The sequence below is a fragment of the Scylla paramamosain genome, chromosome 12 (assembly GCF_035594125.1).
Source record: "Scylla paramamosain isolate STU-SP2022 chromosome 12, ASM3559412v1, whole genome shotgun sequence".
Lineage (NCBI taxonomy): Eukaryota > Metazoa > Arthropoda > Malacostraca > Decapoda > Portunidae > Scylla > Scylla paramamosain.
Genome location: NC_087162.1, coordinates 18089897 through 18107947, shown reverse-complemented (window position 1 = coordinate 18107947; position 18051 = coordinate 18089897). Strand labels below are relative to the sequence as shown.

The 18051-nt window shown below is 44.1% G+C and overlaps 1 long non-coding RNA gene across 1 annotated transcript in view; it reads left to right on the top strand.

Moving 5' to 3' along the window:
* The window catches only part of LOC135105438 (uncharacterized), a 145115-nt gene that overhangs the window by 79279 nt on the left and 47785 nt on the right, over window positions 1-18051 (top strand). Inside the window, exon 2 of the long non-coding RNA XR_010270842.1 lies at window positions 7744-7771. This is a non-coding gene — a long non-coding RNA (uncharacterized LOC135105438). The remainder of the gene's footprint in view (window positions 1-7743; window positions 7772-18051) is intronic.

Here is an 18051-nt window from a genome sequence, read left to right as displayed (position 1 = left end):
CTCGCTGCTGTCCTAGACGACGAGTGGACCCGTACACTTCGCTACGGGATAAGCTTACCGAGAGACGCGGAGTTAAGAACCATCCTCGATGCAATGTGTGAGTACCTGCGAAGCCAGCGCAACATCATCATGGATAGAAGAGACTTCTACTCCCGCGTGCAAGAAACGCAAGAAGGTTTTGACGACTTTTTATGTGCTGTAAAGGAAATCGCCAATTTCTGTGACTTTTGCGACCAGTGCATAAACCATCAGCTGCGTGACAGAATTGTCGTTGGGACACGAGACGAAGTGGCTCTGAAACGCATGCTGGAAAACAAGAAACTCACCCTTGAAAACGCCATAGATATTTGCAGAGCATCAGAGAGCGCTAACCAGTGTAGTGCAGTACTAAGGGGCGGCTTCTCACTCTTCGAGCCATGGTGTGAACGCTGTCTCGAACTACAGGAAGGGCAGTTTCGGGAGGCTCAAGCCCCACGGGCTGTTATCGTTGTGGCAAAGATTGTCGCAGTGACAAAAGGGGATGCCAGGCAATAGATAAAGTGTGTCGTAACTGCGGGAAAAGAGGGCATTTTGCGAGTGTATGTCAGCAGACAGTGAGGAAACGACGAGGAGCTTCGAGGAGTTCCTCAACTGTCTCTCCTCATCGCGGTGCAGGCCCGAGGCGGGGAGCCAGTGCCAGTGTATACCAGCTCTTATCAGGCGTATACACAAAGACGGTGACGGCACGACCTGCGCCCCAGGTGCTCATTACCGCCACACATCCCGCTGGAAGAGACAAGATTACGTGGACTCCTGACTCTGGGGCCGAAACGACCGTTATTGGCCTCGACACGGCAACACTCCTTGGAATCCCGCCCTCCAGCTTGGCGCCCGCTGATGGTGATGGACTTTATGCTGCCGGTAATCACCCCCTCACCTGTGTAGGAACTTTCTCGTCGCACTTGCAACTGGGCGACAGGGAAGCTGAGACTGTTGTGAGCGTGGTGAAGGAGGTGAAGGGGGCGCTGCTTAGCTGGTACGATTCCATCGCTCTCGGAATCCTCCCCGAAGATTTTCCGGCTCAAATCCGACCGCTACGCAGGGAAGAACAGCACACCGGCAACAGCTCCATCAAGTACCCGACCGCCTCGCAGCCACCTCTATCTACGCCCACAGAAGTGATCAGCTGGCCTCATTCCTACGACCCAACGCCACAGCAGCGTGCGGGGCACGCTGCTGCTGTGATCAAGGCCTTTCCCAGCGTCTTCGAAGCAAAGGAAGGTTTACGTGCAATGGCTGGTGGATCCATGGCCATCGAGTTGACAGACGACGCTCGACCCTTCGCCGTAACAGCATCTCGTACAATCCCTTACAATTGGCGTGAAGAAATTAAGAGGCCAGGTGGAAGAGCTGCTTAACAAGGGAATCATCGAGAGTGTGGACTACCCTACGGCATGGTGCCACCCCATCGTGCCTGTCCCAAAAAAGACATCTGGTGTAAGGCTGTGTGTTGACCTGACACGACTCAACCGTTACGTGAAGAGGCCCGTGTATCCAGTGCGCTCACCTCATGACGCCATCGCCTCGATCGGGACCGGAGCAGTTTGGTTCACCACTCTTGATGCCAAGATGGGGTATTTTCAAGTCCCCATTAGAGAAGAAGACCAGGATTTAACCTGCTTCATAACACCTTGGGGTCGGTACAAGTTTCGGCGAGCGGTTATGGGTCTCGTCTCGTCTGGAGACGAGTATAACCGTCGAGGAGACCAAGCTCTCGGCGACATACCTAACACCATCAAGATCGTGGACGACATCCTGGCCTATGACTCCACCTACAGTGCGCACTTAGCCCATGTCATTCAGATTGTGCGGCGGTGTGACCAGCACGGCATCACTCTCAACCCACAGAAGTTTACATTCGCGGAAAGAGTGGTAGATTACTGTGGTTACTCTGTTTCTGGACAAGGCTACACGACAGACTCAAAGAAAGTTAAGGCAATCTCTGACTTCCCACGACCACAGCACATCACCGACTTACGATCATTCATGGGTCTTACAAACCAGCTTGGAAGCTTTTCTCCTGCTGTGGCTGCAGCTGCACAACCCCTCAGAGATCTCTTACGCCCGAAGAACAGTTGGTGCTGGTCTCCTAACCATGAAGAGGCGTTTGAGAAGGTGAAACAGTGTCTCGTCAGCCCACCTGTCTTGGCATACTTCGACCCATCATTACCAACGATGCTACAGACTGACGCCTCAAGGATGCACGGATTTGGATTCGTTCTCCTGCAGAAGCACAGTGACCAGTGGAAGATGGTGCAATGCGGGTCAAGATTTGTTACAGACACAGAGAGCCGCTATGCAGTAATAGAGTTGGAAATGGCTGCAATCGTCTGGGCAGTCAGGAAATGTGGCACCTACCTGAAAGGACTCCCTCACTTCGATCTAGTGCTCGACCACCGCCCGCTGATACCTCTCCTCAATAGCAAGTTGTTGGGAGAAATAGAGAACCTGCGGCTGCAGCGCATGAGGGAGAAGCTTGCTCAGTATTCTTTCACAGCAAGCTGGCAAAAGGGATCGACACACTGTGTGCCCGACGCCCTCTCACGTGCTCCAGTACAGGACCCAGTGGAGGAAGAGGATGCTGCTACTTCTGGTGACCTCGACCCTCTCCACTCAGCGGTCATCTCAGCGTTATCTGCCACCAATGAGGACGGCGTCCGCTTAGCACCACTCCAGGATCAGACTGTGGAAATGGTACGTGCCGCAGCAGCAAGAGACGGGGAGTACTGCTTGCTCAAGAACGTCATCATCGAGGGCTTCCCTGATCATTGCCACGACCTCGATCACCGCTTGCGTACGTACTGGCCGGTGCGCAGTCTGCTGGCCGTAGACGACGACCTGGTGGTTTACGGGCCGAGGCTTCTTATTCCTCACAGCCTCCGCCGAGAAACACTAGAGCGACTCCATGACAGTCATCAGGGGATGGAGCGCACCAAGCGACGGGCCCGACAAACGGTGTACTGGCCTGGTATGGACAGAGACGTTGAGAACGTCGTTTCTGGATGCTCACTATGCCGTCCACTCCTACCAAGCCAAGCCAACGAACCTCTCTGGCAGGACACGGACACACCCAGCAGGGTGTTTGAGTCAGTTTCTGCAGACTACTTCCACGCAGCAGGCCGTACATACCTCGTGTATGTAGATCGCTTGTCTGGGTGGCCTCACGTGTCTGCATGCTCACGTCCAGCATCGGCTGATCAGCTCGTTCGTGTCCTTCGGGGTGTGTTCGCCGACACGGGCGTGCCTGTTCTCCTGAGGACTGACGGTGGACCGCAGTTCACTTCTTCATCGGTACGGCGCTTCCTGGCTCGATGGGGGGTGGAGCATCGTGTATCTTCACCTCATTATCCACGCTCCAATGGTCACGCCGAGGCAGCGGTCAAGTCCGTGAAGAAGCTGATCCTCACGACCACACAGCAGGGACACCTGGACGAGGATGCGTTCGCTCGCGGGTTGCTGGAACTGCGCAACACTCCGAGGGCGGAAGGGCGATCACCAGCACAAGTCCTCTTCGGTCATCCTATGAGGTCCTGTGTCCCGGCTCATCATCGCTCATACGCTCAGCAGTGGCAGCGCGCTGCTGATGAGTGCGACGCCAAGGCAGAGCGACTGAGGAAGAAAGCGAAACTTCGCCACGACGCGTCCGCCCGTACTCTTCCTCTCCTGCACCTCGGTGGCCACGTCGACGTTCAAGATCACACGACAGGCCTCTGGGATCGCCTGGGTGTCATCGTGGCTGTTGGGCGAAGGAGAGACTACCTCATCAAGATGGGCAGCGGTCGCGTGATGTGGCGTAATAGAAGACACCTACGCCCACACAGACCTCTTGCTCCCCTTCCTGTCGAGCAGCACACCGCTCATGGCGGTGCAGCGCTTCAGCATCAGGGTCACGAGGAACACCACCATCCCGGCAGCCCGGAGCATCAGGGTAACGGGGTACACCGTGGCCGAGAGCAACCAGAGCGTCGAAGCAGCCGACAGCGTAGGGAGCCGAGACGACTGCAGGTGCGGTGGCACCGTAGCACCTACGATTAGTCGTACGTGTTCATTGTACGCTGTGTTTGTTTTGTGTATATGTACCGTGTTTTCTGTACTTCAATCATTGTAACTTTGTTTCATGTGTTACGGTAGCCATAACAAAGATAAGGAATCTTCCTTATGTCTCGGGGGAGGTGTGTGGTTGTTAGCTAGTTGTGTGAACGAGTGAATGAGCGAGACTTGTGTGAGGCATGAATACGTGTATGAGTGAACGAGCTAGGCTTCAGTCATAAGTGTTAAGTTGAAGTGCGCGGCCTGGCGCCGGGAGATCACCTACCTCCAGCCTTCTGTTCACACCTTCTGTGAATAAACACCTGCACTGTTACCTGCGTTTCCTGTGCCCCTGCTGGTCTAGAGTCGAACAATGCCTACCAATAAAACCACGCCATGATGACTCACACGAGCAGCCTTGATGATTCTAGTGAGCCAAAATAAAACGATAGACACCAAAGTATTTTAATTGAACGATCACTCCCTTGTGCTTCTGGTGGCGTCTTTTGAAATCACAGCTCCGACTTGCACCACGAAGCAACGCAGAGCTTGAGAGGAAGCCGCAACTATGAAAGGCTTGATTACTAGTTGTCCGAGGCGCTGAGTACAGAAGGGTTCCATTCGGCGCGGTCAATTCACTCCGGGGTGTCTTGGTTCTTCCCCGAAATATAAGTGATAGGAGGGCGGGGAATTGAATCATACGCGGGGAGTTTCAGAGTATATGTGTTTGAAAGGCAATCTCTCTCTCTCTCTCTCTCTCTCTCTCTCTCTCTCTCTCTCTCTCTCTCTCTCTCTCTCTCTCTCTCTCTCTCTCTCTGATTATGTAATTGCGAATAGCCTGGCGGGTGTAAAGGAATCACGTGACCCGCCGAGCAGAAAATGACTAATAAATTAAATAAGAAATTGGAATAATCTTTTCATATATTTCCTTTGCCTCACTTTGATGTATTAATGACGGAATGGTGAAAAACGTACGTGAGTGACTTTATCATCGACATTTTTCGCGGGGAGCAGAAAGAGTGGCAGACAAATTAAACAAGAAATTGAATAGTCTTTAGCTTTTCATTCCTTCTCGTTGATGGATTAATGATAGAATGGCTAAAGTACACGTGAATAACAATGTATCATCGAGTTTTTCGCGTCAAGGAGGAAGTATGACAGACAAATTGAGTTAAAAATTAGAATATTCTTTACCTTTTCATTGTTTCTCCTTGATGGATTAATGATAGAATAATTACAGTACACGCTAGTAATAATGTATCATCGACTTATTCGCGTCAAGCAGGAAGTATGAAAAACAAATTAAAGAAGAAAGTGAATAACCTTTAGCTTTCCATTCCTTCTCCTTGATGGACTAATGACTGGACGATGAAAGAATACGTGGATAGTAATTCATTATTCAACTTTTTTGCACCGAGCAGAAAAGTGTGACAGGCAAATACGAAAATGGATTAATCTTTATATCTCCATTCCCTCGCTTTAAATCATTAATGGCAGAAAGATTAAAATGTAAATAATGTATCGTGAAGACTTCCGCGCCAAGCAAAAACTGTGACAGACAAATCAGTGAAAAAAAAAAAAAATCTTAATATTTATATCCCCTCGCTTTGAATTAATGAAAGAACGATGAAAATATGAATAATGTATCAAGATTTTTCCTTGTCACTTTTTCGGAGAAGTGGCAATTAGGCGAACTTACCTTGCTTTTTTTCTCTCTCTCAAGTTTCCTATTGACGTGGAAAAAGCAGTACTGAGATATAATAGAGGAACCCTCACCCTGTACCTAGAGTCTCTTATAGTATACCTGCCCAGCACTTGTGGCATCGTGGAGAGGAAGTATGTACCGAGTGTGTGTGTGGCATCGTGGAGAGGAAGTATGTACCGAGTGTGTGTGTGTGTGTGTGTGTGTGTGTGTGTCAGCCATCAGTCTTCATCACGCGCCGCACTCGTGACCCTCAACTTCTTGGTAAAGAGTCAAAGCTCATACACTGTAGGTTCGTACTATTGAACGTTTCATTACCTCATCTCCACAATTTTCAACAGAATGTATTAGAAGTTATAAGAAGTTTTACGCCTTTCCATAGTTCTAATCACAGTTTAATAAGATTCTCCTCCTACAAAGGCAAAAAATATATATGAGAATCCGATTTTCTGTGACCTTTGGAAATAGTCCTGTAATCCCAAAAACGTTCGAGAATCCAGACAATTAACAGATTCATGAATAAAGCTGAAACGACTGAGACCTTCCCACACAACACACACTCAGGGAGGACAACAACTGCTCGCTCACCACTGAAAGTCTTTGCTTCCTGAGCGGGGCGTGAAAGCCAGTGTGTGTGTGTGTGTGTGTGTGTGTGTGTGTGTGTGTGTGTGTGTGTGTGTGTGTGCTCATGCGTATGTTAAGCTTTGTTATGTTGAGCTTTGTACCGTAAATCACGATAATTGCACTGCCATCGACTCCATTTATGCCTCGCGGAAACCACAATGCAACCTTTAAAGCTGCCCAGATATGTGTGTGTGGGAAGAGATAATACCATAAACACCACTACCCGGAACACACAACCAAAGCGTAACGCCAGACTTTCTCTTGTGCATCAGGCAAAATCACGAAAAAATATGACCAAAAAGGCTGCCTCGTGAAGATAAAACACGCCGCGATGCTGTTGGCTGGCGGGCTGTCACACTCCTGCACGCGCTGACTCACAAAGGGCACGTTAGGGAGTTGGCTGACGGCAATCGGAAAAAGGGAAAGCCGTTATCTCCATCATACGTCGCGTCGCGTTGCACAAAAGGCGTCTACCCATAACAATGATCCTAACCAGTCTGAAAGGCGAGCGTTGCGTCATCATTATTTAAACGTCACTTCTCCTCACTGCGCTAACGTGTCGAGCAGCTCACGTAAAGAAGGATAAAAGTGAAAAGCGTGAGAAAAGATCCGCCCGTGTCAAGTGGTTCCTTGCGAGGCGGTGAGGCGGCGTGTATGCATGAGTTACTTGAGTGTTTTGTCGCATTAACATGTCGGTATGAAAGGAAGACTGAAAAAGAAAGTAAGAGGAGAACGCGCCAGTTTGTGCTTAATGTTTTTGCTCATGACACACGTAAAAGCACTTTGTAGTGATGCTGCATTCTCTGTGTCTCTCTGTTTTTCTTTGTCTGGTTTTCTGTCTGTCTCTTGGTCTGCCTAGTTATTTATCTTTGTGTGTGTGTATTTCTCTTTCTCTCTCTCTCTCTCTCTCTCTCTCTCTCTCTCTCTCTCTCTCTCTCTCTCTCTCTCTCTCTCTCTCTCTCTCTCTCTCTCTCTCTCTCTCTCTCTCTCTCTCAAGAGTAAGAAACTTGTTTCTCGGAATCATCTTGCTTTTACTATCTGTCCACAAGTGAGTCACACCAGGAAGAGAAGAAAGTAAACAGTGGAGTGGAAGTGGCAATCTGGTAATGTGATCTGCGGTGTGTACTTTAGTTAGAGAGCGGAGTTCGGAGGGAAGAATGAAGCGGAGTCATTACAGTGAGGTATGTAGACACCTGCTTAATTATCAGAAGGAAGGTAATGTCGTCTGTGATATATATATATATATATATATATATATATATATATATATATATATATATATATATATATATATATATATATATATATATATATATTTGCTTATTTATTTTTATTTATTTATTTTTTAGATGGCAAAACAAGGCGAGAAGGATGAGGGTGAGTAACGATATAGTGAAGAGAGCAGCCTGGAGCAGTAGACATACTTTGTAGTGCTACAAAGGAGGTAATGTGATCTGTAATGTACTTCTTTTAGAGGGCAAAACAAGGAGAGAAGGTTGAAGGAGAGTATAACCTTATAGTGAAGGTAGCAATACGGCAGAGGTGAGCAACAAACACCTGCTGAAAGACTGTAAAGGAGTTAATGTAATCTGTGATGTACATTTTTTTTATCTATTTATCTATTCTTAGATTGCAAAACAAGGAGAGTTGGATGAAGAATAGTTACCGTATAGTGAAAAGAGCAATCCGGCAGAAGTAGGCAGTAGACACCTATTGAAATATAACAAAGGAGGCACAGGTGTTGTCAGGCGTCTGGCTACATATTATCACACTATTTCTGTTCTTGTTTTTCGTCCTTCCTGCGACTTTAGCTGTTTCAAGTGTATCAGGAGTATCCAAAACTAAATTAGCCAACTATTTTATCTATTTATGCTCTTTTCTTTTCTTTTTTTTTTTTTTTTTTTGAGAACAGCAAATTGGGCGGGTTTCACTTCTCATTTTGTGCCCTTGACTGGCCTCCTTAGCACGTAAAGAAATAAAATTGATAATAGATAAATAAAAAGACTCACTTCCATTCTGTTTATCGTCTTCTCTAAATCTTAAGTCCTCTGAATTCATAACTGTCTCCTTGCAAATCCTGACACGATAGATTCTTACCAGATCAGAGGGCAGTGGACTGAGCGTTTCCCCTCAACACAGTATGTACAGAATGTAACATAGTCATCCTTCGATCATGATTGTATGTAGGAATGAGGGGCGTTGTAAGCCTGCTGTTGACCTTTCCCGTATCTTCTCCGTCTGTTCCCTTCCTACCTTCCTCTGTCTCAATAATAAAACAAAGTGCTGCTTTCCTTTCCAAGATAAATCCTCTTACTGTTCAATCTAGCCGACGCACAGTTGCAACACCCACACAGTCTGATGTTAAAACTCCTCTCTAACTTTTTATGGACCTGCAATTAAGCGGGATTTTGTTATTCAAATTTTACGTAACCCTAAGCCACATTCCTTTTAGGGTTCAGAAAAAAATGTCAGTGGTTTTCATTTGTGATAATTTTATACGCAGCGCCGTTTGCCGCATAAAAGTTACGTGTAATTTCAACAGAAAGATGGAAAGAGGAAAATTAAAATGGTGTACAGGAGGAGCTCTAACACCGGTATACATGTGTTCCCTGGTGTAACAAAGAGTATTTAGGTGTAATATTACGGGTGTGGGTGCTGGTGAGTTAAGTATGGTGGTATCACCTTGCCAGTAATCCTTCCTCGCTATGCGTGGTGCTGCATGCTGCTCCTGCTGCTGCTGCTGCTGCTGCCGAGAACACCATTGCTATTCCCTCCAGTGGGCTGTGGTGCGTCACATTACAGTGTTGAACTTACTGTTATGAGTAACTCTTAGTGTGTGATTATGAACCATTTCCTGAAACGCTTCTGCGCTGCACCTCCGCTAATTTCAAATGGCTCTAGTTGAGATTAAGGAGCTTTTACGGTTCTAGATTCACAAATAAACAAGATTTCTACTTTATAAACAAGAAAAAAAAACACTCCTGAGAACTCGGCGGATTGTCTTTGTAGCCTTTGAAAATAGTTGTGGTGAGAGAAAACAAAGCGTTTCAGAATACAGGCTTCTGTTGCGAGGAGCAGAAGCCTTCACACACACACACACACACACACACACACACACACACACACACACACACACACACACACACACACACACACACACACACACACATCCCAAACAGGTAAATTGTAAGGAAAGACCTGGAGAATAATGAGATCAAACTCTTCATACATCGCAGAAGGAAGTTATCAGAAAATTCCAAAAGATCAGAGTATCAGATATTGAAGCAACGCAATGTTAAGAAGAGTTTGCCATCAGAAGTTTTGGCAGCTGGGATAAGTTGATAAGAGAACTGTGCATGCAAGGAACATCCGGGAATTGGTGATTTAGAGTTGGATAGAAGGGAATAATATGAATGCAAGACAACACATACACACACACACACACACACACACACACACACACACACACACACACACACATCACGGTAGTCCTCATATAGCCCCAAGTGTGCATTACCAAGGTGTTTTACTTGCTGCTCTAATCCTCTTAATATGTGCAAGCGGTCTAAGACAAATAATACGAAAAAAAAAAATGAATGGAAAAAGTTATTACGTCTTTTCTCACGGGGTTAAGACCAAGTAATCATCATCATCACCACCACCACCACCATCATCATCATCATCATCATCATCATCATCATCATTATCATCATCATCATCATCATCCTTTAGGAACTTAATGAGCTTTCCTTTAACCTTCAGACCTCATCTCTGTCGCCAATCCTTCTGTTCCAGGCCATCCCAGCAAACCTTCTCGCTTCACCTCCCTTTATTTCTGTATGCCCCGTCTTCTTTGCCTTCCCTATGTTGGCATTATGTTAATCTAATTGTCTTGCTATCTTATGTATGGTCCACGACGCGTCTGGGCATGTCCACTTTTCATTCGTATATTTTAATTTACTTAACGTGCCTTCAGCTTTGGTCTGCTCTCTAATCTCTACCTCAGGTTACATGATGCGTTGAATATTAATGCATACATTGTTATGATCACTCTGCCAGATAGTTTTGTACTCTATCTTCATCTTTTGGCTGCACTAGGAGTTGCCACAACGAATAATCAGTCTCCACTTTAATCTCCCATCCACGTCTTTTCTTTCACCCTTCATCCACATGTTTCATTTTTATGCAACAACAAATTTTCTTTTACTTTTTCTTCCTCTCTTCCTCCTTTCTCTTCTATATTGTATCTTTAATTAAGGCGGATTAGTAAAGAGCATACATATGCATCATGTATGTTGCACCGTAATCTGGGTGAGTCACCTGAGCTGTTCCAAAGGAGAAGGAACATCAGGATATCTCTTGAACCAAAAAGACCAACTCCTTTTGACTCTTCCTTTGACTCTTTGGAAGCGAGAAGTAACCGGCCTCCTTTTTCTGCTTTTATTTTGCTCTTGTCCGGTCTTCCTGCGATGTAAAAAAAAAAAAAAAAAACGAAAAAAAAAAAAGACTTCCGAATCCACTGGCAGAGCACAAACATAGAACAAAGGAAACAGCAGATAACCTATTGGTCCTTATAAGGCAATTTCCGACAAGCTACCCTATCTAATCTAAAATGAGAAGTATAGGCAGCATTGATGAAAGACTCTCCCATCATAGTGATGGGGGTGAGGGAAAGTCATGCCATAAACCACGCCGTGCTGGTTCACGACATCTTGGCGGAATTCCTGGCAGGCTGCCGCGTCGTAAAGTCGCGATTCCTCGCCTTACGTCCCATACCTGTTATCTGCCGGGTGAACAGTGGCCGGGGCGTGAAACAGGCTAACCGATATTGTCCGCGGCCTCCCAGGGACTTCCTGTATTGTTCTTTCCAATACCACGGTGTCGATTTCATTACATTCTAGGTGTTTTTACATAATTTCATGAAGTTAAGGATGCTTCTCGCTATCCAGAGGATGCAAATGATGTAATTACTCATCCATTATAATAATGTCTTAGCTGCACTATCAGGACTGGCTTGTAGGTGGCTCGATGAGCCTTGAAAGATGTCTGTAGTAATGAATGGATTAGAATCATAAAAAAAAAAAAACTACCGCGCCTGAACATCAAAAATATAAATAGAAATATATAAATCTAAATAAAAATAGAAAGAAATTAAAAGACCTGTATTTATGCCACCCCTTAACTCCGGGCCGCATTCTTTCACCACAAATTAAAAATAATAACGAAGGGCACGACACATTCACCGCGCCCTTCACAGCGAACTCTTCTAATCCATGTCGACCCAGTGCAAACCAGCAGAGATCCAACGCACCAGTAACTCAGCAGCCACAGCACACCCGATCATTCCCGTCCCGTTCGATGCAGCTGATCAAATAACACGACTGTAGCGATAATAAATCATTCCCGTTTGTATTGTTCCCCGCCAGGCACACCGCAGGGTTGTTCAATTGCCCTTCACTTATTCACAATGCCTCGGTCCACGCTGCTTTCATTGTCTGGCATACATGCATACACACGCGAGCATCCATATAGAGCAGTCACACACACACACACACACACACACACACACACACACACACACACACACACACACACACACACACACACACACACACACACGTACATACATACACGCATACCTTTATGCGTACATGCATTCCTATGTTTAATTTGGCTTGTAAACATGTACTTTTTTTGTCAATATATGTATTTTTTTATTTGTTTATTTATTTTGTTTATTTGTATGTGTGTATGTATGATTTTTATTATATTATTTTCAGTGGCGGCTGGCTTTGCACGTTTACGTATGCAACTTTTTTTGTTCTCTGTCTGTCTCTGTGTGTGTGTGTGTGTGTGTGTGTGTGTGTGTGTGTGTGTGTGTGTGTGTGTTTTATCATACAGACTGTAAAGAAAATTGAATCGCCTGCCTACTGTTTGTGAGCTACACACACAGATACACACACACACACACACACACACACACACACACACACACACACACACACACACACACACACACACACACACACACACACACACACACACACACAACACACAGGAAAGGATACGCTATTCCTTTCATCAAACATTCTTTTCGCCAAAAAAAAAGAAAAAAAAAGAGCGAAAAAAGGCATCCTGTTACAAAGAAGTATTGGGGGGCGGGGGAAGGAGGAAGAAGGAAGAGAGGGAGGAGGAGAGCAACATTCCTGACTATCCACGTAGTATAAGAGAAAGGGAAGAAAGGGATGTTTGAACAAAGCGTCTCCACCTTCTGTTTCCTTTGACGTTGAGGAGAGGGGAGGATGTGACACCTGCAGAAGGGAAAGGGAGGGCGGGAGAGGGAGGGGAGGGAGGGAGAAGAGAAGACGGGAGGAATAAAAGAAGGGAACAACAGACGGAAGTAATCCAGCGTGAAGTCAGATTGGAAAATTATGGGAGTGTGACGCACACACACACACACACACACACACACACACACACACACACACACACACAAACTGTTAGGTCACTGGTAACGTCCTCGCCCGTCACTTGGTACCCTGAAGTTTGTGAGCAGTTAGAACCCTCTGAGCAGGGGCGGGGCGGGTGTCTTGCGGCCTCGCGCTGATGGAAATTCAGCCGCCGAACATCTTACCGAACTGACATTTTCCCCATTGGCGTTTGAGCGAACGGATACCTGCTTGCATGGGGATTCGACCGAATTGTAAGCAACCAATTAGACAGCTGGCAAATTTGTTGTTTCTGTCAAGATATACATGAAAAAACCTGAACTAACTTTTCTTTAGTACTCTTTTTCTTAATAAAAGAAATGGTTAATGGATGTATTTTTTTTTTCTGGATTTGTTTATGCAGCTGTTTTCCTCTCTTGTGGATTAAAAAAAAATAAGGAAAATAAATATGTGAAGTATTACTGAAATCACTTTCGATTCTGGTAATATATGCATGCCACCCCGCCGCTTGCCGTTAATTTTCCAAACTAAGAAAAGGAACATTTGAACTGATGGCATTGGGAGTTGAAGAAGCAAAGACACCGGACACTAAATGTAAGAGTAAAGTCTGTCATTGAGAATTATGAGGAGCATCCACAGTTTTTTTTTTTTTTTATTATTATTTAGAAAAAGAAAACGCTCATAATCTTTATTTAACAACGTTGAACTTTATGTTGAAACTTCTTGTATAAGAAACCCATTATCCACTTATTCTACATTATTTTTTTCTCTATTTGGCATCTCCATGGGAACTGGTACTAAAGTGGACTTTTCTATTCAAAAATTTTGTTGCCCTTGGTCAATGACCCTCTTAAATAGATTGATAGACAGACAAACAGACAGACAGACAGACAGACTGACAGACAGACAGACAGACAGACAGACAGACAGACAGACAGATAGATAGATAAACAGAAATATAAATCACACACACACACACACACACACACACACACACACACACACACACACACACACACACACACACACACACACACACACACACACACACAGGCCAGGTGGGGTTGATAGGTGAACGACTGGAGTGAATTAGCCAATTAATAAACCGGAAAATCATCAAGGAAAGTGATGTGGAGGCCCGCGGGAGACGCAGCTTGTGGCGGCACTTCTCAGCCCACTGACTCAGAGGCGGGGATAGGACCTGGCGAAGGGAGGGGGAAGAAAATTGAACTAAAGCAGGCGGAGAATAAGACAGAGGCGAAGTTGAAATTAATTATGTGGAGGGAAAGAAAGGCTTGGATTGAACGTTTAATATGGAGAGAAGAAGTAAAATGTAAGTAGAAAATTAGATAGAAATAAGAAAATAGAGATAAAGTACGTGAAAATAATGGGATGGGTTTAGGAAAAAGGAAGACGTTAATATTCCATGGTGTATATAGAAAAAAAGCAGAACGTAAATAGAAAATGAAACAGACAGAGGAAAAATAGTTGCGGAAGAGATGGACTGGTTATAAGAAAAAGAAGGCGTAAACAGTTAGGAGAATACATAATGAAAAAGAAGAACGTAGGTAAAAATAAAATTAAACAGAGAGAGAAAGATAACATAGATGAAGTATAAATGGAGCAAATATATAGAAAAATAATGCACAAATAAACACATGAAAAATTCACAAAGGAAGAACAAACAACAGCGGATATGTTGGTCATTACGAAGCTGTTTGTGATCTGGGAAGGGAAAAGAGGGAAAAGAAAGCGAGGCAACGTGGATGAGACAGAAGAGACGAAACAGTGAAAGAAAACAAAACAAATGACAAGAAAAAACAGACAGATACGAAGAGATGGAAAATTTATGTGACGAGAAATGGAAAGATTGGCAAAATCAACGAGACAAAGAAGAAAATGTATAAATGAGGTGAAAAAAAGCAGATCAGACAGGTGCGCGCGCGGGCGAACACTACCACAAAGCCATAAGCTCCTCATTACAAATAATGACAACGCACCAGAGAAAGATAGATAGATAGATAGATAGATAGATAGATAGATAGATAGATAGATACAGAGAGAGAGAGAGAGAGAGAGAGAGAGAGAGAGAGAGAGAGAGAGAGAGAGAGAGAGAGAGAGAGAGAGAGAGAGAGAGAGAGAGCTTTATATATTACACAGAGAAAATTACTGTCATACTTCATATCATCAGAAACAAAGGGATGAATGTGACGGTAAGTGTGAGTGTAACTTTTAATATTTACAAATGATTTATTTATAAACCTCGTATTGTATTGATATAAAGATCTTGTATAATCTCTCTCTCTCTCTCTCTCTCTCTCTCTCTCTCTCTCTCTCTCTCTCTCTCTCTCTCTCTCTCTCTCTCTCTCTCTCTCTCTCTCTCTCTCTATATCATCAAGGAGATTACTTCTACTGCGCTAAATAATAAAATAGAAAAAAAAATAATTAAAAGTGAGAAAAAACTGGCGGAAGTGAGGGAAGGGAGAAGGGAAGGACGCAGGAAAAGCGAGGTAGAATGATAAAAACAAATAAAAATTGGGGAAAAAAGAGAAGTAGAAAAACGTGAGTAAAAAGTCCTCTTGTCATTGTGCTCGTCAAAAAATCATGAATAAATGTGTAAAAAGGAGAATGAATGACGCAGGAGAGAAAGAGAGAGAGAGAGAGAGAGAGAGAGAGAGAGAGAGAGAGAGAGAGAGAGAGAGAGAGAGAGAGAGAGCGTGTGTTACAAGCTTGAGTGTCTGCTAATTATCTCCAAGTGCCTGATTCCGTTATGATGATGATGATGAGGAGAAGGAGGAGGAGGAGACTGAGAAGGAAGAGGACCCGGAAGAGGAGGTGGAACCGGAGGAGAAGGAAGAGGAGGAGAACGAGGAGGGGGAAGAAGAAGAAAAAGAAGAGGAGGAGGAGGAAGATGAGGAAGCAATAAGCAAAAGACCGGAACACAAAAAATATGAATAGCAACAGGAAGAAGTAGAGAAGTTGGGAAAGAGGAAGAGAAGGAGGAAGAGAAAAAGGAGGAAGAAGGGCAAGAGAAGAAGAATGTAGAAGTTAGGAAAGAAGTAGAGTAGGAGTAACAAGAAGAGAAAGGAAGGGAGATAGAAATTGAGAAGTCGGAAGAGGAAGAGAAAGAAGAGGTGGAGGAGAAGGAGGAGGAGGATGAGGAGGAGGAGGAGGAGGAGGAGGAGGAGGAGGAGGAGGAGGAGGAGGAGGAGGAGGAGGAGGAGGAGCATGTAGAAGACAGGAATAAGGAAGAGTAGGAATAACAGGAGGGGAAAAGAAAGGAAACAGGAAAGAAAGACCCAAAAGAGGAAAGAGAAGAGAGGAGGAGGAGGAGAAGGAGAAGGAGAAGGAGAAAGAGGAGAAGGAAGAAGGAGAAGGAGGAAGAGAAGGAGGAGGAGGAGGAGGAGGAGGAGGAGGAGGAGAAGGAGGAAGAGAAGGAGGAGGAGGAGGAGGTGGAGGAGGAGGAGGAGCAGCAGCAGCAGCAGCAGCAGCATGAGACAAAAGATCGGGGAAACGAAGAGAATGAATAACAGGAGGAAGAAGGAAATAAAGAGTAGGAGGAGATGACCTAGAGGAGGAGGAGGAGGAGGAGGAGGAGGAGGAGGAGGAGGAGGAGGAGGAGGAAAGAAGAGACAAAGGACTTGGGAAACGAAAAGATGGAATAGCATGAGGCAGAGATAAATAAAGAGTGAAAGATGACCTAGAGAAGGAGGAGGAGTAGGTGGAGGAAGAGGAGGAGAAGGAGGAGGAGGAGGAGGAGGAAGAAGAGGAGGAGGAGGAGGAGGAGGACAAACAGAGCGACACGGGGACTGACACAGCAAGCACCCGGCGGCAAGTTTATGTTTTCATGTTCCTGTGTTTTTTTTTTTTTTTTTTTTTTTGTTTAAACATGTTTGCGCAAATTAAATGTTTTAACACTTTCTTGGTTTCTTGGGATTAAGTTTTACGTTCAGTGCGAAAAGAAACCACTTTTTTTTTTTCGTCTGGTGTTCTATATTTGGCTGAGTTTTATTGCTATTAATTATTCATTTGTTTTAAAGTGTTATTGATGAATGTCGGTTTTTTTTTTCTTTCGTTTACATTTCCGGAAAAAATAATAACTGTGTATGATTATGTTATTTCTTTCTTTATTTATTTCTTTATTTATGTATTTATTCATTCATTCATTCATTTACTTATTAATTTGTTTTTATTTATTTTCTTGTTGAGTGTCGTGCTATTTTCTTACGAATTCACTAACATATTTAGTTATTCCCTCCTTCATTTATTCATTCATTCATTCATTCATTTATTCATTCATTCATTCATTTCAGGTATTTTTTGTATCAAGCGGCATACTTTTTTACAATTTTATTTATTTATTTATTTTTATTTATTCAGTCAACCATTTATTCTAGTTATATCTTGGTTGAACAGCTTATTGCTTTCTTTAGTTTTCGTTTGAGTTCTAAAATATCTGTAATTCCTTTGTCGTTATTATTTCCGTGTTTCATTTAATCACCGTAACGTACTTCTAAACGTACAACAATTTTACACAAAGTATGTAATTTCTGGCGGTGTAAGAAATACTTTCAAGAAATCTTTACCCCCTTTTTTTCTGATCCCTCCAAAGTTTCCTGCAAAAAGAACACGGCACTGATGTAACACCTTGCAGAAATTCAATACTCTCCCTTCCTTCACTTCAGACAACGCTGTTTTGTTTCCGTAAATTTACCATTACACTGTTTATGTGCACGTTGCGTTGATGATAATTATGATGTACTGCCGAAATTACCTAATACTTTGCCATCATAGTTTTTCTGTTGTTTCTGATTGGTGAATATGGAAACAAATAACGATAATAAGAACAGCTGGATGCGAAATGCGAAGAAAAAGTAACACGCGGGGCAAAGTTTGAATGATGGACGAATTTTTGGGTAACTCTTTGATTTGTGAAGTTTGGATAGCGGATCGAGAGAGAGAGAGAGAGAGAGAGAGAGAGAGAGAGAGAGAGAGAGAGAGAGAGAGAGAGAGAGAGAGAGAGAGAGAGTGTGTGTTTAGATTGCATTTGAATGAAGGGAAAAATAAAGAGGAGGAGGAGGAGGAAAGGAGGAGGAAGAAAAGGAGAAGAAGAAGGAAGAAAAAAAGGAAAAGAAGAACAAGAACAAGAATAACTATAACTACAACAAATAAAACGAGACTAAACATAAAACAAAACGAAAAATAACA